This window comes from Pelobates fuscus, chromosome 10, assembly GCF_036172605.1.
Source record: "Pelobates fuscus isolate aPelFus1 chromosome 10, aPelFus1.pri, whole genome shotgun sequence".
Lineage (NCBI taxonomy): Eukaryota > Metazoa > Chordata > Amphibia > Anura > Pelobatidae > Pelobates > Pelobates fuscus.
The window spans coordinates 64,840,629-64,868,500 of record NC_086326.1 but is presented as its reverse complement, the minus strand read 5'-3'; the positions used below and the strand labels follow the sequence as shown (position 1 = coordinate 64,868,500).

Genomic DNA, 27,872 nt, shown 5'->3' with positions numbered 1-27,872 from the left:
ACTACTTTACATTGTAGCAGAGTGTCATTTCTTCAGTCACATGAAAATATATCATAAAATATTTACAAAAAAATATTTTTTGCAAAGAGGGTAGGGGTGGATGGATCATGCAGGCTGATATGTATTACGATATAGTGTTACTTTAATATTATAAAAAAATGCTGTGTTTTACATTGTAGAGTTAAAATGACAGGACCATTAAAGGGAAACTCCAGTGCCAGAAAAACGATCCGTTTTTCTGGCACTGGAGGGTTCCTCTCCCTCCCACCCACCAATCCCCGGTTACTGAAGGGGTGAAAACCCCTTCAGTCACTTACCTGGGACAGCGGCGATGTCCCTCGCCGCTGTCTCCGCCTCCGCGACGCTCCTCCTAATGATTACGTCGGCCGGTGGGCGAGACTAATCTCGCTCACCGGCCGAGGAGACCTAATGCGCATGCGCGGAAATGCCGCGCATGCGCATTACGTCTCCCCATAGGAAAGCATTGAAAAATAATTTCAATGCTTTCCTATGGGGTTTTGAGCGACGCTGGAGGTCCTCACACAGCGTGAGGACGTCCAGCGACGCTCTAGCACAGGAAACCTGTGCTAGAACCCAGGAAGTGACTTCTAGTGGCTGTCTAATAGACAGCCACTAGAGGTGGAGTTAACCCTGCAATGTAAATATTGCAGTTTATGAAAAACTGCAATAATTACACTTGCAGGGTTAAGGGTAGTGGGAGTTGGCACCCAGACCACTCCAATGAGCAGAAGTGGTCTGGGTGCCTGGAGTGTCCCTTTAAGATGAAATGGTCAGGGTGACTTTAATTGATCCTGTAATGGAGACAGGTTTCTGTTCTCTTATGAAGAAGCAGAAGACTGATGTAGCGCCTATTATGTACTCTAACAAATCAAAGAAGATTAAAACGTAAGGTTTTTAAGTTTATTTTTTTTCTCTCTCTCTCTTTTTTTTAAATCCTTTTTTTACATTTTTTCAAGGACATAGTAGGCGCTACACCACCCTTCTGCTTCTTCATTTCTCTACACCAGGCAAGAGAGACTCTGGACTTAGTGATTGAGCTGCCTTAGAACTTAAACAGTACTTTACAAGCGCTGAATCGTTTTACTTCTGTTTTACTTCTGTTCTCTTATGTTTATCAAAGATATTTTGTTTTTGTTTTCAAATTCCAAATTCCAAGCCTAGCAACTTTTTAACCATATCTTTCCTTGGCCAGCCAATTCTTGATCTGTATTTGCATTGTTTTGTTAATGTTCCTGTCATAAAGGTTACTATTCTTCATGCACCACTAGGCATTGGAATCTTGCATGCCATGCTTTATAATTGTTAGTGTGCTTTGTGAAAATAAAAAAAAGAGAAGAATGTCAGTGACTTCAAGCAGTCAGTTTTTATACATACAATATAATATCAGCATATAACATTATTTTTATATAGCACCAACAATTTCCCTAATGCATGCTGTATAAAAGGAGTAATACATCTTAGCGTGACTGCACAATCTTTACCTACATTGCTGTGGAGGATTGGCAATGGCACAAAAGCCTACGCGCATACGAGTGAACATTTACTTGCCGGAGATATGCTCGTCAGAGTAGTCAGAAGACAGCACGATATCCTATTCAGTTAACGGATTTGCTTAGAGGAAGTCTAGAACCAAGAAACAGGAAATGGACTAGGAGAATGTGCACAATCTTAGAATGATGGAACGCTTGGTTAAAGATGTGTAAGCCCCTGGATAATTGAGCAATAACTGCTCTTAGAAGATTTCATAGGCCTTGTATGAGATGTAATGCTGGTTGTGCTGGCTTGCACACACACACATGCATGACTTGTGTACACTGAGCAGCTCTGGACTAGGAAGCCCCTCTAGTGGCTGTCTGAGTGACTGTCACTAGAGGCGTTGCTAGGCAGCAATGAAAAGCGCTGCCTTATCTCTGAAAATCCCTCAAGTACAGTTTATAGACACCAGGACAACTATATTAAGCTGTAGTGATTCTGGTGGCGAAAGTTAAGCTTTGTTAGTTTAAAAAAAAAAAACTGGCTCCTAACTTTTTTAGCTGGCTACTAGATTCCAAGCAAATTTGTCAGGCACTGTATTAAAGTTCAGTTAACAGAGCAGGAGATAAAAACTGTGCAAATTAAACCTTTTCATTTGAGTCAAAGCCAAGGAAGTTGTGGCTAGGGCTGCATAAAAAAGTTGCAAAAGAGAAATGAGCATTGAGACTGCAGCTATGATCTTTACCACAACACGGTTTCATTAAAAGTTTATTCCACCATGATTTTGTTCAACCTCATTCATAAATAGAGAAAAAAAAATTCAAATATATGGATTTTGTGCTATTCTAAGGATTAGTAGTTTTTCATTATCTTTGTAATGATATTATAAAAAGTTCGAAATTCAGTGCTGGTGAAAGAATGTTGTATATGAAGATGGAATGTGAGTAGTGTAATTTTTAATGCCAAGAATGTGTGTTGGTCGAATAATTTGCTCCGATGTAAACAGTGCAGTATTTGGGTAATTCAAAGCATTTAGGTTCATGCCCTTTGGGGTTTTTTTTTTTTTTTTTTTTTGCTTTTTTCTTTTGACATCAGCATCCTGAATGGAAAACCAGAAATCTTACAATAAGGCATGTCTGTTTAGTGATTGGGACACACCTTCACCATACCATCTGGTTTAATGTCAAAGGTTATACTGCCAAATGGCTATTAATTGTTGAATTAATATAATAACAGTGCACTCTGCAGGGTCCTAGTGCCCTGAAAATAGCGTGAGCACTTCTAATGATGAGTTTGCACTATGCTAGTTGGGTACAGTTCTGTGGTGGTCCCCGAAAGCAGGACACCAGGAAACTAAGTCAGAATGGCGGGATAGGACTCAAAAATCGTCACTGGATATAGAAGGGTGATTACTTGCGCAATGCACTGAATATTTGTAAAAAATTGTGAAATGTTCTTTCATTAAGAGGAAGTTGTTGAGAAAAAGTGGGTTTGTCTCATGTGCTTTCTGTTGCATTTCTAATTTTGCTGTCAGCAGCTAGGTATATGATTGCTTGCGTATTTACTGAGCGGGAACACGTTGTTGCTGTATAGGGAGAATGAGTGGAATCGGAAGAGCTGGGATTTTTTTTTTACTGGAATGATAAAGGAAAAGAACCTTCACAAAACTATGCTATAAACAATACAAGATGTGTAACAAGACGGAGGACCAGTGTATATTATTATTATTTTATTATTTATATAGCGCCATCAGATTCCGTAGCGCTGTACAATGGGTGGACTAACAGACTTGTAATTGTAACCTGGACGTACAGGAACAGAGAGGTGGAGAAACATAGAAACATAGAATGTGACGGCAGATAAAAACCATTCGGCCCATCTAGTCTGCCCAATTTTCTAAATACTTTCATTAGTCCCTGGCCTTATCTTATAGTTAGGATAGTCTTATGCCTATCCCACGCATGCTTAAACTCCTTTACTGTGTTAACCTCTACCACTTCAGCTGGAAGGTTATTCCATCCATCCACTACCCTCTCAGTAAAGTAATACTTCCTGATATTATTTTTAAACCTTTGTCCCTCTAATTTAAGACTATGTCCTCTTGTTGTGGTAGTTTTTCTTCTTTTAAATATAGTCTCCTCCTTTACTCTGTTGATTCCCTTTATGTATTTAAATTTTCTATCATATCCCCCCTGTCTCGTCTTTCCTCCAAGCTATACATGTTAAGATCCTTTAACCTTTCCTGGTAAGTTTTATCCTGCAATCCATGAACCAGTTTAGTAGCCCTTCTCTGAACTCTCTCTAAGGTATCAATATCCTTCTGAAGATACGGTCTCCAGTACTGCGTACAATACTCCAAGTGAGGTCTCACCAGTGTTCTGTACAATGGCATGAGCACTTCCATCTTTCTACTGCGAATACCTCTCCCTATACAACCAAGCATTCTGCTAGCATTTCCTGCTGCTCTATTACATTGTCTGCCTACCTTTTAAGTCTTCAGAAATAATCACCCCTAAATCCCTTTCCTCAGATGTTGAGGTTAGGACTCTATCAAATATTGTGTACTCTGGCCTTGGGTTTTTACGTCCAAGATGCATTATCTTGCACTTATCCACATTAAATGTCAGTTGCCACAACTCTGACCATTTTTCTAGTTTACCTAAATCATTAGCCATTTGGCTTATCCCTCCTGGAACATCAACCCTGTTACATATCTTAGTATCATCAGCAAAAAGACATACCTTACCATCAAGACCTTCTGCAATATCACTAATAAAAATATTAAAGATTATGGGTCCAAGTACAGATCCCTGAGGTACCCCACTGGTGACAAGGCCTAGCTTCGAATATACTCCATTGACTACAACCCTCTGTTGCCTGTCACTCAGCCACTGCCCTACCCATTCAACAATATTGGAATCCAAACTTAAAGATTGCAGTTTATTGATAAGCCTTCTATGTGCAAGAGTGTCAAAAGCCTTACTGAAATCTAGGTAAGCAATGTCTACGGCACCACCCTGATCTATAATTTTAGTTACCCAATCAAAAAAATCAATAAGATTAGTTTGGCATGATCTCCCTGAAGTAAACCCATGTTGTTTCTGATCTTGAAATCCATGTGTTTTTTTAGATGTTCAACAATCCTATCCTTTAACATGGTTTCCATCACTTTCCCCACTACTGAAGTAAGGCTTACTGGCCTATAGTTGCCGACTCCTCCCTATTACCTTTCTTGTGAATGGGCACAACATTCGCCAACTTCCAATCTTCTGGGACTACTCCTGTTATCAATGATTGGTTAAATAAATCGGTTAATGGTTTTGCTAGTACACCACTAAGCTCTTTTAATAGCTTTGGGTGTATTCCATCAGGTCCCATTGCTGCGCATGCGCATTAGGTCTCATCGGCTGGTGGGTGGGATCAGTCTCGCCCACCGGCCGACGCAATGGACAGGAGGAGCATCGCGGAGGAGGAGACAGCGGCGAGGGACATCGCTGCTGCCTCAGGTAAGTGACTGAAGGGGTTTTCACCCCTTCAGTAACCGGGGATTGGGGGGTGGGAGGGAGAGGGACCCTCCAGTGCCAGGAAAACGGATCGTTTTCCTGGCACTGGAGTTTCCCTTTAAACCTCATAATTATGAAGTGTTTTTTTTTTTTTTTTAAACATTTTTGTTTTTTTAAAGTTGTATGTATACCCTCTAGTTTTGCATTATTCAGCAATGTCCAAAGCTAGCATTGCATTAATTGCAGGTAAAAAATACAGACAGGTCAGCGCTGTTCAACCAGACCAAATTCAGTTTAGAGATATTAAACAGGTAGGCAGCACGCCTTCAAATGTAGGGCTCCCTCTTAGCCTTACACACAAGTACAATAATAAAAAAGGATAGGGGGAAAGGTTGCGCCAAAACAATATTCGTCTACTATATATGAGCAACACAAAAAGCTATTACAACAGGATAAAATATATGGATAAAATGATTATTGATATAAAACGATTGATATTAAGAAAAAAAGTCCAGAAATGACTATGGAATTCTTCAGAGAATCTTCTTCTGCCAGGGGATCAAGGTCAGAAGAAATCTTTAAATTCGTATATAAAAACATAGATAGACTAATAGTGTAACATATCCCAGAATTATGTACATATTCAAAAGTCTATATGGTCCTACTCATGTTTTTTAGAGCTATATAATAGCTCTAGTGTGGATAGCGTGCAGTGGTAGAATCCCCACGTATTGGATACATGGGAAGTTGATAGTTGTTTCAATGCTGTGAAAACCATAAAATGATAAAAGGAACAATAATAGTGCTCACTGTTTTAAAAACTCCTGGAGTGTAGAAATATATACATTTTTACTCACATTTTATTGAGCAGGCAAACTGCTCAATGAATAGTACTTGAGTGATATAATCCCCACCTAGGATTCTTTAGAGTAGTCCTCAATGGAACAGAATAAAAATGGATGCCAGACAGTAGAGACATAAAAAATTAATATAATAGTAAAAGAGTAAAATGGCACACTCACAGTATAAAAGTAGCCAAAATACCTTTAACAATATTAAAAATATCCACAACGTGATTCACCTTTAAGGCTTTCTAAAGTGGAGGTAACTTTTGATAGAAGCATCAAGTAGCACATGGAAAGTACTATTTAATCAAATATGCTAAAACGCGCATATATGTCTGCCGGAGAGTAGAAAGTAGTTAGTGGGTAATAATTCAGTTTTGTAATCTATTTTTTTTTCTTTTCTATTAGTGAGGACTGTTTGAGGAGAATAGAAATTTCAAACCAATACAAGCCATAGATATGCTGATTGACCAGTGTCTATGTATTACCTTTAAAATCATTACATAATAAGTTCAAAATTATTAGAATAAAATAAATTCACATATAGATTGGCCAATGCCTGCATTGCATAGTTAGCTCAAAATAATAAAAGCAAATGCAGATTAGCCAATCCCTGCAATGTATAGTATTAAAATAATTATAATAAAATATATCCCATGCTAATTGGCTAGTTTATGCAAAACTTGGTAAGTTCCAAAAAAAAAAATAGAATTTCATGCTGATTATCTGGCCAGTCCTTGTATATATAATATATACTAACCTCGAAATACACTGTTTGCAGCTTGTGTTTAGATTGGCTGGTTACCTAATATTCAGTGGTGGTTTAAATGGCCACATAACACTTGTGGTTTTGCTGTGTGAATTGATATGTTTGCTGTCATACATGATAATAATTGTCTCCTGTGGTTTTTCAAATAAGGTGTGTTATATTATTGTACTGCAGTACGGGAAATATCCCTTCAATATACTAGCTATCCCCTATCATATAACTGTATGGTAGACAATCCCCATGACACACAGGCAACCATTCTCATTGCATGAAAACATTTAGGCATCATTTACTAACTAAACTGATCGCTAAGATGGAGAAAGTATGTTTTAGGCCGAAAGTTTTCCAATGGGAAAATTTGGACTGGGGATGGCTTAGCCTGGCATTCTGATTTAAGGGTGGATTAGTTTGAGTGAGATAAACAAGCTGCACTGCTTTCAAACTAAGGTGGTGTGTGTAAACGGGAGGGGGAGGACCAAGGAATTTCTCTAGCTTAGAGGTGTGGCAAATAATGCAAACTGGCTTAGTTTATAGTACGTTTACAAACTATTACATACTTTTCCAAAAAAAATTTTGCTTTGTTTTCCTTTGTATATTTGTTTAAAATTATTTACTTGCTTGTTTTAAACAGTTTGCCCTCCTAACTGGTCCTGTCGGACAGCGGGTCTCCTCAGTGGCTGGCTGTGATGTGCATCTGGCTTCTGTAGAGCTGCCAAGTCAGATGACTATCCTGTCTGCCATTCATTGGCTGAGAGCATTAGCTGACCACACTCAGCCAATTATTGCAATTCTGTGCATAATAATATGCACATAATTAACTTTAGCCTGCTTGGTGGAACTCTAGTACTGGGCTGGTGGATGACGTCCCAACGCCACTGCCATAGGAGGAGTTACACCTCTGGCAGCAGAGAAGTTAATCTCCAAATGAGCAAAGTTATAAACATACAGACTCCATGCACCATGACCACTTCTGAACACTGAAGTTTATGGTGCTTGGAGGAAGCCTTAAAAAAAAAATAAAAAAAATGGTAGACAGCACCGATATACTCCTTTGTTCCATAACCAGTATTATGAGCTGTAGTTGTTATCGTGCTAAAACTGTCCCTTTAAATGCTAGTGTTGCTTCCTGCTTTATTTAACATATGTTTTTAATCATTCTTCTAATGTCTGCCAAATTGTGCATTTGGCTTTGTGTTTATTGTGTATACAGAAATGTCTTATTTTCATTTTAAATATTAACATGTTGATACAGCGAATGCTAAGCACCAAAGATTCATCTTCCAAGTTTATTCCCAGGCTGATATTTACCATATAGCTTGCACCAGGGAAGAGAGTCCCATCATATAGGTGACAACTAACCAGTACAATAAGGTGTCACGATTATTGCACCTTTAAATGATTTTCAGAATAGTGCAAATGGGTTCATATCTGTTGCCCATATGTAGTTTTTATATATTTTTACAAAAATATTTATTACACGAACATTAATATGTTATATTATATATAATCGGCCAATCTTCACACCGTAATAAAGCTAGATGGAAGACATGCCATGTGGTTATAATGAATTAAAGTCTTGTGGAGTAAAAATCATAAGAGATTAATTTTTTTGACAGTGTATAATTTGTGCAGCTGTGTGGATGCAAGTCCATGGCTTCTCCTTCTATAGCTTGACCTGATCAGATCACTGCAGGATCAATCAAGACCACACAGCACGATATTTATGGGAAGAGCCAGCGGAGAGAAGGTCATGGGAAGTATGGTTTTCGCTGCAAAGAGACTCTCTCTATGAGCTTGCTCTTGAGCGATGTAGCTTCAAATTATACGCAATCATCTCTAATTGTGACAGCTGTTTAACTTTGTTCGGTGTAGTTTGACATGAACAAAATGACAGGTTTCCTAACAGAATAAAACACCACCAGCAAGTTGGCAGGCATCAAAATAACTTAAATCTACTCACTGGCTTGCTTTTTTTTGCAGATTGCTGATTTGACGGAACGCCGTCACTGCGTACCATGCACACATGCTTGCCTGCTTATGGGGTTCAGGTCAGGGCTATTTAACAATGCTTCTCCCCCTTCCTTTTCCTGTTGTATTTTGTTGTAGACCCCATGTCGGGGTCTGTGCCTAACAAACCATGTGTGACAAAATAAAAGGATTTCTCTGTACCTGAGAGGGGACTGGATTGCCTCTCAGGCACAGAGGATCATGGGAGGGATTGCCCTGGGGGGTTGGATTGGAGACCCCTTGTATGGGGCTTTTGCATAAAAGGCTGTGTGTGGCCCTGAATAAAGAGAGTCTACTCCCAGCATTAAGTCTCAGCTAATGTGGGGAAGGGGATGGGGGAGGGGAGACAGCTATGCTTGCTCTTTTACTTGCAATACCTGCTATAATCTCTGGAGGAGAGCTCTAACCACTGGGAGCTGAATCCAGGGTGGAAAGAGGCGGCGAGACCCCAGCCAAGCAGCGGCGTGTAGGGGCTGGAAGTGCTTATGGTGTCCCGGCAAAATGCTTATGGTACTCGGTGATAACTAGGAAGCTGGATTGGCGGAGGTACCCAGTCAAGGTGCCAGGCGGTTCGCCACAGCTGAATATTATTACAATTAAGGATTTTGGCTACCTGAGGCCCTGTGTTTTCATTATGGCAATCTTAGTAGGATTGGATATGGAGTTAATTTGAAAGATTAGTAAACTGACATTAGCTGTTGTAAATACCAGCGAAATCATGGTTGAATTATGCTTATTATACATTAAAGGGACACTATAGTTACCAGAACAACTACAGCTTATTGCATCTGTTCCAGTGAGTAGAATCATTCTCTTCAGGCTTTTTGCTGTAAACACTGTCTTTTCAGAGAAAATTCAGTGTTTACATTACAGCTTAGTGATAATTCCACTTGCCACCCTCAGGTGGCTGCTAGAGGTGCTTCCTTGGGCCGTGCTGCAGAGTAAGCAGCATTGCAATTCAGTGTCTCCACCCTCTGCATGCAGACACTGAACTTTCCTCTTAGAGATGAATTGATTCGATTCATCTCTATGAGGAGATGCTGATTTGCCAGGGCTGTGTTTGACTTGTGCTGGCTCTGCCCCTGATCTGCCTCCTTGGCAGTCTCAGCCAATCCTATGGGGAAGCATTGTGATTGGATCAGGCTACCACTTCTGATGATGTCAGGAGAAAGAGGCAGTTCAGGGACAGAGGCAGCAGCCTCAGACTGATTTTACTATATTTAGGGAGGCAAGCGGACGCCAGGGAGGGGGCTAGATGGTGGTTTTAACCTTATAGGGTCAGGAATATATGTTTGTATTCCTGACCCTATTGTGTTCTTTAAAGACTTCAAGAAAAAAAAACAAATATATATATATATATATTTATATATATATATATATATATATATATATATATATTATTCTACCCTCATGCCTGTCATTGTGTGAAGAAAATGTGTGACAAAATACTAATGAAAACTACAGTTAAATAATAATAAGATATATGAAGAAGAAGAATTACTGCTTTAAACTGATCTATGTAGAAATATTTTAAGGTGTTTTGATTTCTTTTAGAGGGATGACAAAGTCTGGATTGAAGCTAGGGACGTATTTATGAAACGGTTTATGGTGTCCCAATTAGTTTGACAACTAAAGTACTCCTTAAATTGCCACTGCTCAGTTGCCATTACAATGACAGACTGCCATACAAATGTTATGAAAGGCGTTTGGACCTTACAGGCTTATTGTCTCTTTAATGAAAATATAATTGATCTTTGCTAGTTGCATGAAATATATCATAACACAGGGTTATGCTTAGGTCTGATATTAGTAAAACACCAATATTGTTATCAGCATTGCCTTCTGTGCATTATCAGTGTAATGTAATAAAAGGTTATGTTATCGTAGGGCTGTACTGTGCCTGTACTGCTCATGTATTCCATCTAAGTACTGTTTTCCGTTCTGAAAGCTATGTCTGGTTATTTCCTTTTGCGCCAGTATGCTTATAAATATGTTTCCTTTTTGTTTAGTAAACTAAACATTGGGCAGGAAATTGATCATGGAATCCCACCTAAAGGAGAAGTCTATGTGAAAATATACTTGAGGTAAGTCCATCATTGTTTCTCACACACAGTCTATAAAGTTAGGTGGCAGAGAAATCGGGTGCTGGCTTGAAGACTTTGGGGTTAAATCGTAAGTTAATGCTTAATAACTTTCTGGTAAGCCAGTGTCAAAGATCTCCTCACACCGTACCAGCTTCCTTCCCATTAGGTTGTTATGGTGCCTAGAGTTATCCTTTAAGAGAGTTGCCTCATGGAAATTTTATCTCTTCAATAGCTGCAGTCTATATTTTATATTTTTTTGCTAGTTCTGTTAGATTAATTCATCTATGACATTGTAAATACTTGGATGTTTTCTTTATCATTGGCCGTGTTTGTTTTGATATATCTTTTCCCATGTTAAATGAAAACTATAGGCACCCAGACCACTGCAGCTTATTTAAGTGGTCTGGGTGCAATGTCACACTTAGTCCTGCAATGTAAAACATTGCATGCTCACTACGCATACGCATTAGGTTGTCTAGGATGACATCAGAGGAGGCGGAGTGCCGATCTCCCTCGCCGCCCTCAGTTTTGTTTTTTTAAAACTGTTTTTTGTGCCACAGGGGGGAGCGGGTGCGAGGGAGGGGTGGACCAGAGGACACTATAGTGTTAGGAATACAGCTTTCTATTCCTACTTCTCTAGATTCTCTTTAAGGAAAGCCATTTATATTTCTTTTAAACTGTATCTTATTCATAGGATCACTAAATGATTGCTTTACGTGAAGGAACAAACTGTTGACTCGCTGTAAAAGCTACACAGAATGAAGTACTGGTTGTTCCAGAACTTTGGTTCTGCCAAAACTAATAATAAAATAACAATATGATAAAGGTCTTTGGAAGAGACCAAAACATTACCTGTTTATTGAAAGGTTGACATGTTTTAATGTAATGGAAATTTTTTTACTTTTTACTTTTGCTAATTTACTGTTAATGTATGTAAACATTGTTGTTAAAGTGTACATGTCATGGTAAACACAAGTGTAACAAATTTAAATTCCAAATAAATTAATCTCTACATTGTGCTAGCAGAAGTACTAGCAAATGTTTACATTGTCTTAAAAATGATGTAAACATTTGTCTTGTACCTCACCTATCAGCATTTGACAAAGACTTCTGAGAACTGAGTGACCTTAGACACTAGGTCCTCATGCAAGCAATTCTCCTCCTCTGGTTTCTTATTCCAGCTTCCTTAAGGTCCTGAAGGGTAGAGTCTTTCAACAACTGCTGGTAGTGGGAATTAAAGGGACTCTATAGTCACCAGAACAACTACAACGTATTATATTTGTTCTGGTGAGTATAACCATTCCCTTCAGGCTTTTTTGCAGTAAACAGTCTTTTCAGAGAAAATGCAGTGTTTACATTGCAGCCTTGGGAATCCTCCACTGGCCACTCTTCAGATTGTTACTAAAGGTGCTTCCTGGGGCAATGCTGCACAGGCTGCACTGCCATTCAGTTTCTACACTCTCTGCATGGAGACACTGAACTTTCACCTTAGAGATGCATTGATTAATGCATCTCTATGAAGTGGTGCTGATTGGCCAGAGCTGTGTTTGGCTTGTGCTGGCTCTTCCCCTGATCTGCCTCCTTCACAATCTAGAACAAGCATGTCAAACTCAAAGGCTAGCACGGGCCACATAAACCAGGTTTAAAGGGACACTCCAGGCACCCAGACCACTTCTGCCCATTGGAGTAGTCTAGGTGCCAACTCCCACTACTCTTAACCCTGCAAGTGTAATTATTGCAGTTTTTTATTAACAGCCACTAGAGGGCACTTCCTGCTTCATAGCACAGAAAACCTGTGCTAGAGCGTCGCTGGACATCCTCACGCTGTGTGAGGACCTTCAGTGTCGCTCAATTCCCCATAGGAAACCATTGAGAAGCATTTTCAATGCTTTCCTATGGGGAGCTCTAATGCGCATGCGCATTAGGTCTCCCCGGCCGGTGGGCGGGATCAGTCTTGCCCACTGGCCGACGTAAAACAGAGGAGGAGCGGCAGCGGAGGAAGAAGCAGCGACGTGGGACATGTCGCTGCCTCTGGTAAGTTACTGAAAGGGGTTTTCACCCCTTCAGCAACCGGGGATTGGGGGGTGGGAGGGAGAGGGGACCTGCAGTGACAGGAAAACGGATTGTTTCCCTTTAAGTTTATGTGGGCCGCAAAAAAAAAAAAGAACAAACCTTAAATTTTCATAGAAACGCAGGTTTGTTTTAAAAAGTACAGTAAAAAAAAATTAAAAAATCTGCATCCTCCTCTACTAAACCCCAGTCCCCCCCTCTGTACTAAATACCAGTGCCCCCCCCCCCTGTACTCATTCACAGCCCTCCCCTCCCTCTGTACTAATTCAAAGTCCCCCTCTATACTAAATCCCAGCACCCCCTCTAGTAAACCCCAGACCTTGTTTATAAAAAATATTAGCCAACAAGCAGACTCCACTCACATTGCCGCTGCCAGTATGCGACTCCGGAGTCCAGGCTCTGGTATACCCCCAATGACGCCACCCACATCCTGTGTCAAACGGATCCTCCTGCTACTCCTTGAAAACCTGTGACGGTGGAGCACGTTAACGTCACGTCAGAATGTAGCATTGCATGCCCCGCCAGGTTCTCCGCTGTCCAGCCGCGGCCATCGCAACACTGACCAGCACACACTGACAGACACACACACACTCTCTGACAAACACACACTCTCTGACAAACACACACTCTCTGACAAACACACTCTCTGACAAACACACTCTCTGACAAACACACACTCTCTGACAAACACACACTCTCTGACAAACACACACTCTCTGACAAACACACACTCTCTGACAAACACACACTCTCTGACAAACACACACTCTCTGACAAACACACACTCTCTGACAAACACACACTCTCTGACAAACACACACTCTCTGACAAACACACTCTTTGACAAACACACTCTTTGACAAACACACTCTTTGACAAACCCACTCTTTGACAAACACACTCTTTGACAAACACACTCTTTGACAAACACACTCTTTGACAAACACACTCTCTGACAAACACACTCTCTGACAAACACACTCTCTGACAAACACACTCTCTGACAAACACACTCTCTGACAAACACACTCACACTCACAGACACAACCACTCTGACAGACACAACCACTCTGACAGACACAACCACTCTGACAGACACAACCACTCTGACAGACACAACCACTCTGACAGACACAACCACTCTGACAGACACAACCTTTCTGACAGACACACACACTGACAGACACAACCACTCTGACACACACACACTGACAGCCAGACACACACACTGACAGCCAGACACACACACTGACAGCCAGACACACACACTGACAGCCAGACACACACACTGACAGCCAGACACACACAGTGACAGACACACACACACACTGACAGTCTCACACACACACACACACACACACTGACAGTCACAAACACTTCAACATTCTTGCACACACTTACATCATTGTAATCATTGCTCCCTACCCTTCAAACGGCGCGCGCAAGGGAGCAGTGAGGAGCAAGAAGACTGAGCTCCCTCACTGCCGCCAGAGACCTCTCCCTCGGCCGGGTAAATGAGCAGAGTAGGCACCTGCAATGTCGGGAGAGCAGGTGCCTACTCTGCTTTAGTAAGCATGTCAAGCTCGCGGTCCGCAAAAATATTCATTGTGGGCTGCATGCGTCCCGCGGGCCGCAAGTTTGACATGCTTGATCTAGAGCTAATCCAATGCTTCCCTATGGGCAAGCATTGTGATTAGTTCAGATCACCACTTATGATGATATCTGCCAAGGAGGCAGCCACAAAATTAATTTCCCCCGTCAGGCTTTATCAATAACAGCATGTGTGGTCAGCGTTCATGATTCTATTTAAGGCACCCGCTTTAGCTGATTGGTGGACAGGGATTGGGAGAGACTAATGTGTTGATTGGTGCCTCCGTTTAGTGGGCAGAGTGCCTGAATGATCTTGCACTGGAGTAAATGCCCTGTGAGCTTGACTAAATTACGTTGGGCGGAAATAGAGATGAAGGCATTCCTACTGCTCACCTACTCAGGACATGGTAGTATTCGTGGAAATCGGGGAAATCTGCAGAAATAGCCGAATACGGTCAGAGAAACACTTACCTCTCCGCTCACTAAAGTGAAGCACCTATCAATGAATGTAAGCAAAAGTAAAGGTTTTATTGTTTTAAATTATAATTTTTTTTAAATCCTTTTTTCAAGTCATAAATTCGGTGAGGCTATTATGATGATGCTTGACATTGAGTGGCATTTTCAGAAGTTTATCTCTGATTCATGTCCTGATCAATGTCCTGAAAAAGAGTTAAATGTTTACTGTGCTGCCCTGGATCACAATTGTTTTGTTTCTGTTGCTGCCCTGTGGTTTTCTACCTGAATGGTGGAAGCCGTCAATGTCCAGATTACTGGTTTTCAATAACCTCTGCTCTGGTTAAATCTTTATATTTATTTTTCTTTACTTCTCTCCGTGCAGGCGGAAGTTTCTTCCTACTAGGCAGGCTTTTAATCAAGTTGGGGTTAGTGATTTTAATGTGTTGGAGCCTCCATGGCAAATAGTGGCTTAAGGTAATTTCCTAAGAGGAATTTAGTTTTTGTGATGAGAAATAGACACATATGTTAACAATTGTATGCACAGCACACTACCACTTGAATCTAAATGTCTTAAACCTGTTTGTGATTACTTATAGGGTTCTAAAACCAAATAATTTTTATTTAAAACACCCAGGGCTATCTATGCTGGAAAATTACAAGGGAGGTGTGTCAGATTTATTTGTTTAGTTTAATTTAAATTACCTTATTATTACATATAATTTCATTATGGTTTATTTAGACAAATGCAAAAATAAAAAATTCTAACACTGTGCTTCCTTTAATTTTTTTATTCTTAATATGTTTTAAAATTAAATAACTGGTCTTCAATATTTGTCTGTTGCCCGTTTTAACCGTACAAATCTTTTGTACAGTAGGATTTTATTGTGAGTGAACTCCAGGAACAGACCTCAAACGACATATGAATTTCAAAAACATATATAAGCCGGAGAATGAGCCATCGTTGGCACATAGACAGCATAGACTTAATGCCAGGGACAGATCACTGTGTTACTGAATGTGAGACAAACTTGGCCTTAGCTGATGAGGAATTTATGTCCAAGAGCTCAGTCTTGACCTCTAACCGGATTTAGCAGCATCCCTTGATCTTGCTTCAACTTTGTGTCTTTGTGTTAACTATTACTATTCTATATCATGTGTGTGATATGCTCAGTTATCGACTTGAGCAAGTCTGTTCTTGTCTAGTCATTTTGGATCTTTCTGTGCCTGTTCTTTTGAGTGTGTATCATGAGATGTTCTTGGAAATGCAGGAATTGGGTTGCCCGTGGGAGCTGGCAAAGGCAATTGTGCCACTTGCTCCGCCCAAAAGGGGCAGATTAACCCATGTTACTGGCAGCCTATTTCGGTGCTCCCTACAGGGTCCTAGTGTCCTGAACAGCAGGACACCAGGGACCTGGTGATGGTGGGCAAGGACTTGAAAATCAGGACTGTTGGGAGATATGCTATAAGCATCAAAACAACTTTAGTTAATTCTAGCTAATTACATATCTGGAGAGTTCCAAACTTCTACTAGAATCAATATCAACACACAAAATATGTGGTGGAAGCTTTATGGAATGGGTTTCAATGGGCAAGCAGCTTCATGCATGCCTTACATCACCAAATACAATGCCAGGTGTCGGAACGAGTGCTGGACTCTGGAGCAGTGGAAACCTGTTCTGTAGAGTGACAAATCACGCTTCTCTGTTTGGCAGTTTAAAGGCAAGTCTGGATTGGCAGATGCCAGGGGAACATTATCTGCCTGACTGCATTGTGCCAACTAGGGATCAAGCGATTATCGGTTTTGCCGATATTATCGGCCGATATTCATTTTTTTTTTTTTTTTTTTAAGTATTGGGCAATAATCACCGGCAATACCGATAATGAATGGGTGGGCCGGCGGATCCATAAGGCTGTCCTGGGGGGAGAGGGGCGCTAGATTGGAATGAGCGCCAAGGGGGTGGGCGCACAGCGCTCCCTTCTGTCAGGCACTCTGTGTAGTGTGGCCGAGCAGAGCAGAGCAGTGCGCACTGCGGTACATGAACTTATGTTTCCTGTACCCGGCTGGACTAAAAGTTAAGTGTCTGCATACCGAGGGAGGAGACAGTGAATGTTTGGATGCATTTTAGGCAGCGTGGACCCAGGAAGGATCTCTAACAGCCATCTGAGGAGTGGCCAGTGAAGTTATCACTAGCCGGTAATGTAAACACTGCATTTTATCTGAAAAGAGTGTTTACAGCAAAAAGCCTGAAGGTAATGATACTACTCACCAGAACAAATTCAATAAGCTGTAGTTGTTCTGGTGACTGTAGTGTCCCTTTAATGCTTCAGTATACCTGGACATTTTGGACAATGCTATGCTTCCAACTTTGTGGGAGCAGTTTGGGGAGGCCCTTTCCTATTCCAGTGCACACAGCAAGATCCATAAAGACATGGTTCAATCAGTTTGGAGTGGAAGAACTTGACTGGCCCGCACAGAGCCCTGACCTAACACCTTTGGAATGAACTGGAATGGAGATTGGGAGCCAGGCTTACTTGTCCAACATCAGTGCCTGACCTCACAAATCCTTTACTTGACGAATGAGCATAAAAATCCCACAGAAACACTGCAAAATCTTGTGGAAAGCCTTGACAGAAGAGTGGAAACTGTAATAGCTATCAAGGGGGGACCAACTACATATTAAAGTATATGTATTTTGAATGCAATGTCATAAAAGTCCCTGTTGGTGGTCAGGTGTCCCAATACTTTTGTTCATATAGTGTAAGTAATAGGACCCTTAATTCAGCACTTGGTTGAAGCATCATCTGCAGCAATTACAGTATTTTTGTGAATGACCCAACAAGCTTTACACAATTGGATTTGGATAGTTTCTGCAATACTTCTTTGTAGATCCTATTACGCTCTGTCACATTGTATACCTGTAAATCTTCTATCCTTCAAAGGGGTAGACCCACCCCTAAAGAGAGTCTCCAGGATAAATGACAGCCTGCCCACTCAAACAGACCATGCATAAAGCATATGTTCCTAGACCCCTCCTTCATTTTGAAAGCTGGCACCTAGTTTTGGGAAAGTATGCACAATGCAGGACTGTCCTGTAAAATTTGGCACTGTTGGCAACTATGAGATTGAATGGTGACATTTGGAGGACAGCCAATTTCAGGTCTCTAAATTAGGGTGATCTTCTGCTTAGGGTGATCTTCCTTTGAGAGGGGACGTTCAGCCCACTCAGCTCTCTAAACCAGGTTTTCATTAACGATATGTCAGTATATTGCTATGGTCCACTTTCCTACAGTCATGGCCATTCTCCAAGTCTTTGCTGCTGAAAAACAGCAGCTACCAGCACAATGCTTCACTGTTGGGATGATATTGTGCAGGTAATGAGAGGTGACTGGTGTCCCTCAGACATGACTCTTTCAATTGAGGCCAAACAGTCCAATTTTCGTTTCACCAGACCAGAGCACCTTGACCTTTGGGTGCTTTTATATTTTTGCAAATTCCAAGCTGGCTTCCATGTGTCTTGCAGTGAGGAGAGGCTTCCATCTGGCTAGCTTGCTATTAAGGCCAGATCAGTGGAGTGTTGCAGTGATGGTTGCTCTTCTGCAAGTTTCTCCCATCTCCACACATGATCTCTGGAGCTTACCCAGAGAGACCATCTGGTTCTTGGTCACCTCTCATAGAAGGCTTTTCTCTCCCAATTGTTCAGTTTGGCAGAGCGACCAGCTCTAGGAAGAGCCCTGGTTATAACTTTTTCCATTTAAGAATTATGGAGGCCACTGCTCTCTTGGGAACCTTCAATGCAGCCACATTTTGTGTAGACTTCTCTACGCTGCGCTTCAAGAAATTCCGGTCTCTGTCCTCATGGCTTAGTTTGTGCTCTGATGTGCATTTACAGCTTTGACACTCCATATAGACTGATGTGTGCCTTTCCAAATCATGTCCAATCAATCGAATTTACCACAGGTGGACTTCAATTAAAGTTTAAAAAAAGAGCTAAATTCCAAGTATTTTTTTATTTATTTTTTTTATAAATTTGCATACATTTAAAAAAAAAAAAAATTTTGTCTTTGTAATTTTGGGGTATTGAGTGTATATTGATGTAAAATTAACAAACAATTGTAGGATAAGGCTGAACCCTAAACAAATGTAAAAAAAATAAAGCGATCTTAATTCCTTCTGAATGTACTGTATGCAATTATGATTAACTGTGAGACTGCATCATGCAGGGTTTAATTAAACAGTATGCGTTGTAGCTGTCTTGCAATAATTTTGAACATGTCTATAAACCCCTATCATACATCATAGGAATGTACACATCCAAAAGACTAAGCATAGCAAGATACTAAATGACTAGACAGGAACCAGATCTACCCAATTGTAGTATATGGCTGGAACATAAAATAATAATGGAGGGGTCTGAATAGTTTATTAACACACTATATAACTTGGCATTGTAATTGGATTTCTGTGACTGTCTGGATTTTGCGAGTGCAATGCAAATATCACATTATTATTATGCTTTTATTCATAAAATGCCAACACATTCTGCAATATTATCTATCGTTACTGTTGGTACAAGTAAGAAAACAAAAGTACAATGCATCTAAGAAACAAAAAAAAAAGTTTGACAAACAAATACAGGATGAGTTGAGGTCCCTATTCCCATGGGAACATGCAACCTTAATAATGGCTCCTCCACAAGCCAGTGTTCTATGCCCTCCCATGTGTCAGCTCATTGTCATTGAGATGTCAATCATAGCTGGATTACCCATAAGGTGGCATAGGCAGCTACCTAATGCTTTGGCCCAGACAGAACCTGATGATGATGACAATGAGGAGCCTTGAATATGGGGGTTGCGATGGTTGCCCAGTAGGTGGTACATGGAACAATTGGTTTTTAAATAATAACTTTAATCTTCTCGATAATTAATTTAAAAGCATTTATGTGGGCAGAGCAGTATATGTATAACATTCCCACCAAACCCACACACAAATTGGTATTGTTGATTAAAGCGCTATTACAATAATCTGCAAATAATAAACAATCAAATCATAGTGTAGATAGTTATTATAACCAAAGGTGAATAAAATAATCCAAATTGGCAACTCACAAATATAGAGCCAAAAGACCACCTGGCTCTAGGAAAACCGCCTTGGGATCTTTTAAGGGAGATCCACTACCCTCTTTCTGTCTCCTTCTGGTCTCCTCCACATCCAATTTGCATATAGAGATGAACAGGATAACTCCAGAGATGAGTGAGACGAAATTTATTAAATAAAATAAACAAGAATATAAAAATACTTTTTAAAAATCAATTGATAAGAATAAAAAGTCTTCAAATAAGTCCAAAACGCGTTTCGCCATTGATTGGCTTCCTCAGTTGGTATGTTTCCCATGCTGCGTCTTTTTCCTCTTTTATGTGGTCTTGAGGATCAAATTGCCGACATCTGTGAAACCGGAAGTTGGTTTCGGGGAACACACGTGAAGCTGGTTGGAACGCACATTCGTGCGTCGGTCATGTGACTCGGCTTTCTACGTCCTTATTCTTCGTGGAACGCAACATATGCGTTCCACCTCCGGAGTTCGTACTGATAAATCCTATAAGGCATTCTAATCTTACCCTAATAGTCCATTGACCCTCACAATAAACAGGGGGATAACAAATTGGTAAAAGCATAATTAGGCACATAACTTAATATTCAATTCATCACATTGTAAAATATTTTGATTATCGTGTTAAAAACAATATAATTATTTATAAAAATAGAGGTAAAGCATGTTTTAGATATATTCTATTGCACACTCAAAGATTGTGTAAAGAGTTAGGAATATATTTTATCAACAAATAGAACTAGTCTCCTACTAGCTAGTATAAATGTAGGGATATCTCACTTCCCCATAAAGTACAGATAGCACAAGTATGAAGTGAGGGTGAAATTGGAGGGGGAGCTGTAGAAAAATATAAAATTATCCCAGATATGAGCATAATAAAAATCTATAAAATTAGTATTACATAAAAATCACATAGTATAATCGGAGAGTGTGGAATTATGATAAAAAATGGCATAACTCAAAATCCAAATTTAATCCATGAGGGACCAAAGTATTAAAGTTAAAAATAAACGTAATTTCTTAAATCCCATTTTTTTTGGTAAAGTCTCCACCCCTCCAATTTTTTTAACCAGTTTTAGTGCACAAAATGTGAGATCTTGTGGATTTTGATTATGATAATGTTTAAAATGCTGAGAGACACTGTGTGTTTCTACTCCTTTTTTAATGTTTCTCACATGTTCCGAAATTCTGACATGTAAACATCGAATTGTTCTCCCTATATACATCTTGTTGCATGGGCATTTAAGTAGATAAATAATGTTCTTAGAAAAGCAAGTGAGTTGATCTCTTATCACAAAATCCTTTTTGTGATTTCATTAGTATTCTTAATATTCCTTTTTTTACTATTTGTTTCCCTACATGCCAAACACGTTCCACACCCATAGAAACCTTTACTTCCTACAAGAAAATTACCGTTACCATTAGAGGGATTCTTTAAACTACTATTTACCAGAAGATTTTTCATATTCTTGCACCCCCTATGTACTATTTGAGGTCTTGCTGGTAGCACTTCTTTCAAGATCTACCTGCTACCCCTGCCTCACTATCCTTTGGTGGTCTTCACTTTACCCACAATCCAAGACAAGCGGAGATTAAAGGTGGTGGTGAAGGTTTTCTTCTCTCACCCCACTGCTCCTTTAAAACCCTGCCCACCCCCCCTTCCCTCTCTTTCCCATCATTCGAAATTCATTCAATTCGCCTTTTCAAACCCTTCTCTGCTAACATTGCCGTCATCTATCGTCCCCCTGGTTCCCCTCTCCTCTTCCTTGACCACTTTGCTGCCTGGCTACCCTACTTCCTCTCTTCCAACATTCCATCCCTAATTCTTGGAGACTTCAATATTCCCATTAACCCACCTTTAACCCCAGCAGCCTCTAAACTACTTTCAATTACTTCCTCCCTTGGACTATTGCAGTGGGCTAATTCTCCCACTCATGTAGCTGGCAATACCCTCGACCTTATTTTCTCCTATTCATGTACATTATCTAATATCTGCAATACTCCATTTCCTCTCTCTGATCACCACCTCTTATCGTTTGCTCTCAATTACCCCCTCACCCAACAACCTCAGCCTAACCCCCCTCAGCTCAGGAGGAACCTTAACTCTATTGACCTCCAGCAGCTGTCGGCTGACATTGATTCACAACTGCTATCCATCCCTTCCCTCTCCTGTCCCTCACTGGCCATCTCCACATATAACACTACCCTCACATCTGCCTTGAACACTGCAGCCCCACTCCAAACATGCACCACGAGGAGAACACGACCCCAACCTTGGCATAATAAATCAACACGCTATCTGCAGAGTTGCTCCCGCTGTGCTGAACGCTCCTGGAGGAAGTCCCGCACTCAGGCAGACTATCTTCATTATAGATTCATGTTGCTTTCGTACAGCGCAGCCCTTGCCCTCGCCAAACAGTCCTACTTTTCCTCTCTCATTAGTTCATGCTCCCGCAATCCCAGACGTCTCTTTGACACTTTTAATTCCCTTCTCCGCCCTGCTGTGGCCACCCCCCAAACTAACCTTACAGCTGATAGCTTTGCATATTACTTTACTGACAAGATTGAACAGCTAAGGAAACAATTCTCCCCTCCTTGCCATTCTCTTTCTCAACCACACATAAATCATGCTTTCCCTACCCTTCAGACTTTCTCCCCAGCTACTGAACAAGAGGTGGCTGCACTTCTCCATTCCTCTCGCCCCACCACTTGCCCACTTGATCCTGTCCCATCTCACCTCATCAGATCTCTCTCCCCTTGTCTTGTGCCTATCCTAACACACATCTTTAACTGCTCTCTCTCTTCTGGCACTGTTCCTGCTGACCTTAAACATGCCACTGTAATACCTATCCTGAAAAAACCCATCTCTTGACCCGTCCTCCCCCTCTAACTATCGTCCCATATCCCTGCTCCCTTACTCATCAAAGCTTTTGGAAAGACTTGTCTTTACCCGTGTGTCTCACTTCCTTAATTCCAACTCTCTCCTTGACCCTCTTCAGTCTGGCTTCCGCCCTCTCCACTCTACTGAGACCGCTCTTATCAAAGTGACTAATGACCTAATCTCCGCTAAATCCAAAGGTCACTACTCCATATTAATTCTCCTTGACCTCTCTGCTGCCTTTGACACAGTTGATCATGCTCTCCTCCTTCAAACTCTTCAATCACTCGGTCTCTGTGACTTTGTCCTCTCTTGGTTTTCCTCCTATCTCTCCCAACGCTCATTTAGTGTCTCCTTTTCCAAGGATACCTCCTCCCCTCGCCCTGTCTCGGTTGGAGTTCCCCAAGGCTCTGTCCTTGGTCCCCTTCTATTTTCTCTTTATACTGCCTCTCTTGGAAAACTTATTGCCTCTTTTGGATTCAACTACCACCTGTACGCTGATGACACTCAGATATACCTCTCCTCACCGGACCTCTCCCCGGCAACGTGTCACTGCTTGCCTCTCTTCCATCTCTGACTGGATGTCGTCACGCTTTCTCAAACTTAACCTCTCTAAAACTGAACTCCTTGTCTTTCCTCCTCCTAATACTGATCCTCCTCTCTCACTCTCCCTTCAAGTCAGTGATATCCACATGAGTCCATCCCTACAAGCGCGCTGTCTTGGCGTCATACTTGACTCTGGTCTCACCTTTGAGTCTCACATCCAGTTTGTTGCCAAGTCCTGTAGGTTCCAACTCAAAAACATAGCCCGCATCCGCCCCTTTCTTACGCAAGATGCTACCAAGGAGCTTGTCCATGCTCTAGTAATTTCCCGCATGGATTACTGTAACCCTCTCCTGATTGGTCTCCCCAAAAGCCGTACTGCCCCGCTACAGTCTGTAATGAATGCTGCAGCTAGACTGATTTTCCTATCCAGTCGGTCCTCTCACACCTCGCCCCTCTGCCAGTCCTTACATTGGCTCCCTGTATCCTATAGGAGTCAATTCAAAGTGCTAACCCATACATTTAAAGCACTGAACAATTCCAGCCCCTCTTATATCTCTTTACTGATCCAGAGGTATGCCTCTCCTCGTACCCTCCGCTCTGCCCGCGACCACCTCCTGACCGCTGCTCGCACCCGTACGGCCAACTCACGCTTGCAGGACCTCTCACGGGCGGCTCCTCTCCTATGGAATAACTTGCCTACTGCCATCAGACTCTCCCCTAGTCTTCAATCATTTAAGAAGGGCCTTAAATCCCATCTCTTCAGGAAAGCGTATGGTCTCCTAGAGTAATCTCTCCCTTACATACCTGTCTCTTGCTCTCCTATGGGATAGTGCTTTGCTCTCTCCTCCAGCTCTGCTTCACTCCTACTTGATATTTCCTATCCTAATGTTTCTAATACCCCACCTCCTATAGACTGTAAGCTCATTTGAGCAGGGTCCTCTTCAACCTATTATTCCTGTAAGTTTTCTTGTAATTGTCTTATTTATTGTTACATCCCCCCCTCTCAAAATATTGTAAAGCGCTACGGAATCTGTTGGCGCTATATAAATGGCAATAATAATAATAATAAAGATCGGATCGTCTTGTAACAATTGCCAATATTTATTGATGGCATACCGTACTTTACTGTTTCTAGCAGAGAAATTGCAAATAAAGGGAATATAGAATTTATTATGTTCTCTACTTTTTTTTCTTTTTATAAGTGAGTAGGTTGTTTCTTTCAAGTATTTTTGTTTCTTCTATGCTTTTTTGAAGATCATTCTCCTTATATCCTATCTCCAAAAACTGTTCTTTAATTATCTGTGTTTGTCTTAAAAAAAATATTTTTCTTGTGTGCAGTTTCTTTTTAACCTCATAAATTGGCTCTTAGGTGTGTTTGTAAGCCACGGAGTATGATGGCAACTAGTTAAATCTATATATCCGTTACAATCCACCTCTTTAAAATAATTCTTGGTGTGAATCTCCCCATTTTCTATAAAAATAGTCAAATCTAAAAAATTAATTGCTTTTTTACTCTGAGCATGAGCGGGAGACAAGGCTTCTCTGATCAAGCTCTCCAGCTCATTGCACTGCCAAAAGCTCTGCTGAGCAAGCTCTCCAGCTCATTGCATTAGCCAAATCTCTGCCGAGCATGCCCTCCAACTCTTGAATTGGTTATTAGTTGAAAGGATACTATAGGCATTAAAATACTGTAGCTTAATGGAGCAGTTTTAGTGTTTAGTGCAGTCTTTATGCTTGATTCTCTTCACTTTGGGAGTTAAATCACTGTAGTTTCTGTTTATGAAGCCCTAGCTATACCTCCCCTGGCTGTGACTGACACAGCCTGCATGAAAAATATGGTTTAATTTTCAATCGGATGTTAACTTGCTTTAGAAGCTTTCTCCTGCTCTGTAAATCGAATGTAATCACACATAGGAGGCTCATGCAGGATCTAAAGAGATATTAACAGAGCAGGAGATAATAAATTCTAAATCAAACAGAATGTGCAGTAAAGAAAGTTTAAACATTAACTCTCTCTTAACAAGAAGTGTTTAGGTAGGCTGTGCAAGTCACATGCAGGAATGTGTGACTAGGGCTATTTAAACATAAATGTTTCACTCATAAATGGCAGAGAATTGAGCAGTGAAACTGCAGCGGCATGATCTATACACCAACACTGCTTCATCAAGTGGAAATTGTTTGGTGCCTACAGTGTCCCTATATGTGCAATTTCTTTCTTCAAGGTACGTCACAATGTTAAGATAACAAGATCATAGTAGGGAATGATTTTAATCCGGTTTAAAGTTTTCATTTATTAATACTTATAGAATACTTTCAGAATTTGTTATGTAGAACCCCAGTGTGACCAGAGGAATATATTTTATTTGTATTCTGCCTTATTTGTTGTGTGTATTAATTGTTGTGCCTAAATCAGAGGGTGTTGATGGATCATTGCTAAGCTTTAATCGTGTGAAAGGAAATAATATACCGTATAAACTGGTAAATATTGGGAAATATTACACAGCTCTAACAAATGGGAGGGTAAGCTGTCACTTTAAGATGATGGAATCTTTTAATCCAGCACAAACCACAATTAAAAACCTGTTTATTCTGTGCAAATCTTGCTTTTCACTTTTTTTAAATTTTATTTATTATGAAACGAAGTAGCTGGCATTACAATTAACTTTTGAGAAGGCACAGAGGGTGTGTTTTTCTTGTTATATCTGAAAGTGTTACATACATTTTAATTAAAACATCTTCAAGTTACTAGCTTGTGCGTGAATTACATGTATCTACAGGTGGGCAGAGGTTTACGGGATAAAAAAAACAAAAAAAAAAACCTAAATACAAGAATGAGAGGGTCCTGATTGGTGGAGCCCATCCTTATTTGGGAGTGAATGGCCTGCAGTTCTCCTTGCACTATATTAGCATACAGTAACCAGCATTTGAATTAATCACTTGTATTCTACAAATCAGCTGCAGATACAAGCCTTTGACGTACACTGGCTTTAAGTTCTCTAATCAGTGTATACAATGCTTTTAGTATCTCTCGAATATCATGTGACTCATCGATGATGTTCAGCATGAAGACGGAGAAGCAGATTTGTCTTTTCTTCTCTCTGGTCTCTGTATTGCACATAAGACTAGAATATAACATCATATCAAAGCCTGCAGTGCAGATTATCATAGAAGGGAGTGGATGCAATTCACAAGATCCTGCCAGGAGGACTGGGTGAAAATCTCCAATCCATCCTCACAATAAACCAGCATTTTAATCTTCTTCAGTTCATGCTTCTCTTATAGTCAGGAAGTGAATGGATTATTATGTTTGCATGATATTTTACAAGGCAGGAAATACTAGTCAGAAGGACTACTAAAAAGGCCGTTTGATAGTCAAATACCAAACGTGCCAGCCTGCTGCGGCATATTTATGAAATGAAATAATTTTATTTCAGTTTTATTTTTAATAAGAAGAATTGGTTATCTGTAGAGTTGAACAAACTCTGGACTTCCAGCTGCTGTTGAGTAGAACTCTTATAAAGCTCAGCCAGCACAGTGGCACAGATGTCATACGAGTTTTATTGAGTTGTAGCAGGTGAAGTACCAGAGGCTTCTGTTCCCTGGATATCCACAAGCTCACAAAATGAACTGTAACGTCAAGAAACAACCCATTCAAATATATTGTAGAAACCGCAAGTCTGGGTAAATGCAAGTGGACATTCCTGTGAAATCCATTAGTCACTGGTAATGAGAAAAGGGAAAAGAGGCTGCCTGAATAACAATGTTATTTCTAAACACATTTGGCATACCCTTTTGCCTTCAACAGAAATTTTCCTGGGGCTGGTATTGCTGAATCCATTAGACTTTATTTAAAAACTGCTGTGGGTCGCTATGAGAGTTGGATCTGGCTTCCAAGATGACATCAGGGGACAATAATTCTTGGCTGCATTTCTTCTTGAAGATCTGTTGCATTACCAACACAGCACAGTGTCTGCGTTTAACGGTTTGAGTGCCAGTCACATGACAATAACACACCAATCTTAAAATCAGCTTTATCTTTAGATGTTTTAACCTAACTCAAAGCCACATAGCAAGTTATGTATGTTGGACTGCAAAATTCAGGTTCTCTACGAGAAAACAAAATAATATTAAAAGAATTCATTTTGAAGACTGATGAATTAAATATAATTTTAGTTTACACTGTTGTTATTTTCAAGGTTTACTTTAATATCCTTAGAGGAATTAGTATCAGATTTTAGGTCGACTTTATTTTTTTTGGTGCAGTAATTAACTCCTTCCCAGCCATTTCTAGACACAGGGTATTTTACAGTGCTAAACTTAAGTTAACCCATAAAGTTCCATGTATCTTCTCCATTGCTCCAGAGCCAGTCTTCACCTGGCAGACAAACTATTTTATTTGCTCAAATTCTACTTAGCCCATACTTTACAATAGTCTCTGACTCAGTATAAATTTAGGTATAACATAAGATGCCCAATATCTTTGTTTTGGCAGTGAGTGTATGACCTGTAATGGTGAAGGGGG

General features: G+C 40.5%; 1 protein-coding gene across 2 annotated transcripts in view; it reads left to right on the top strand.

Annotated features, from left to right (window-relative positions):
- Positions 1–27,872, top strand: part of SGMS1 (sphingomyelin synthase 1) — a 308,095-nt gene that overhangs the window by 163,023 nt on the left and 117,200 nt on the right. The window contains exon 3 of one of the 2 annotated variants that reach the window (XM_063434127.1): positions 10,628–10,702. The exons of the other annotated variant lie outside the window; for it this stretch is intronic. The gene's annotated coding sequence lies outside the window, so the exon portion shown is untranslated. The remainder of the gene's footprint in view (positions 1–10,627; positions 10,703–27,872) is intronic. 2 annotated transcript variants of the gene reach the window in all.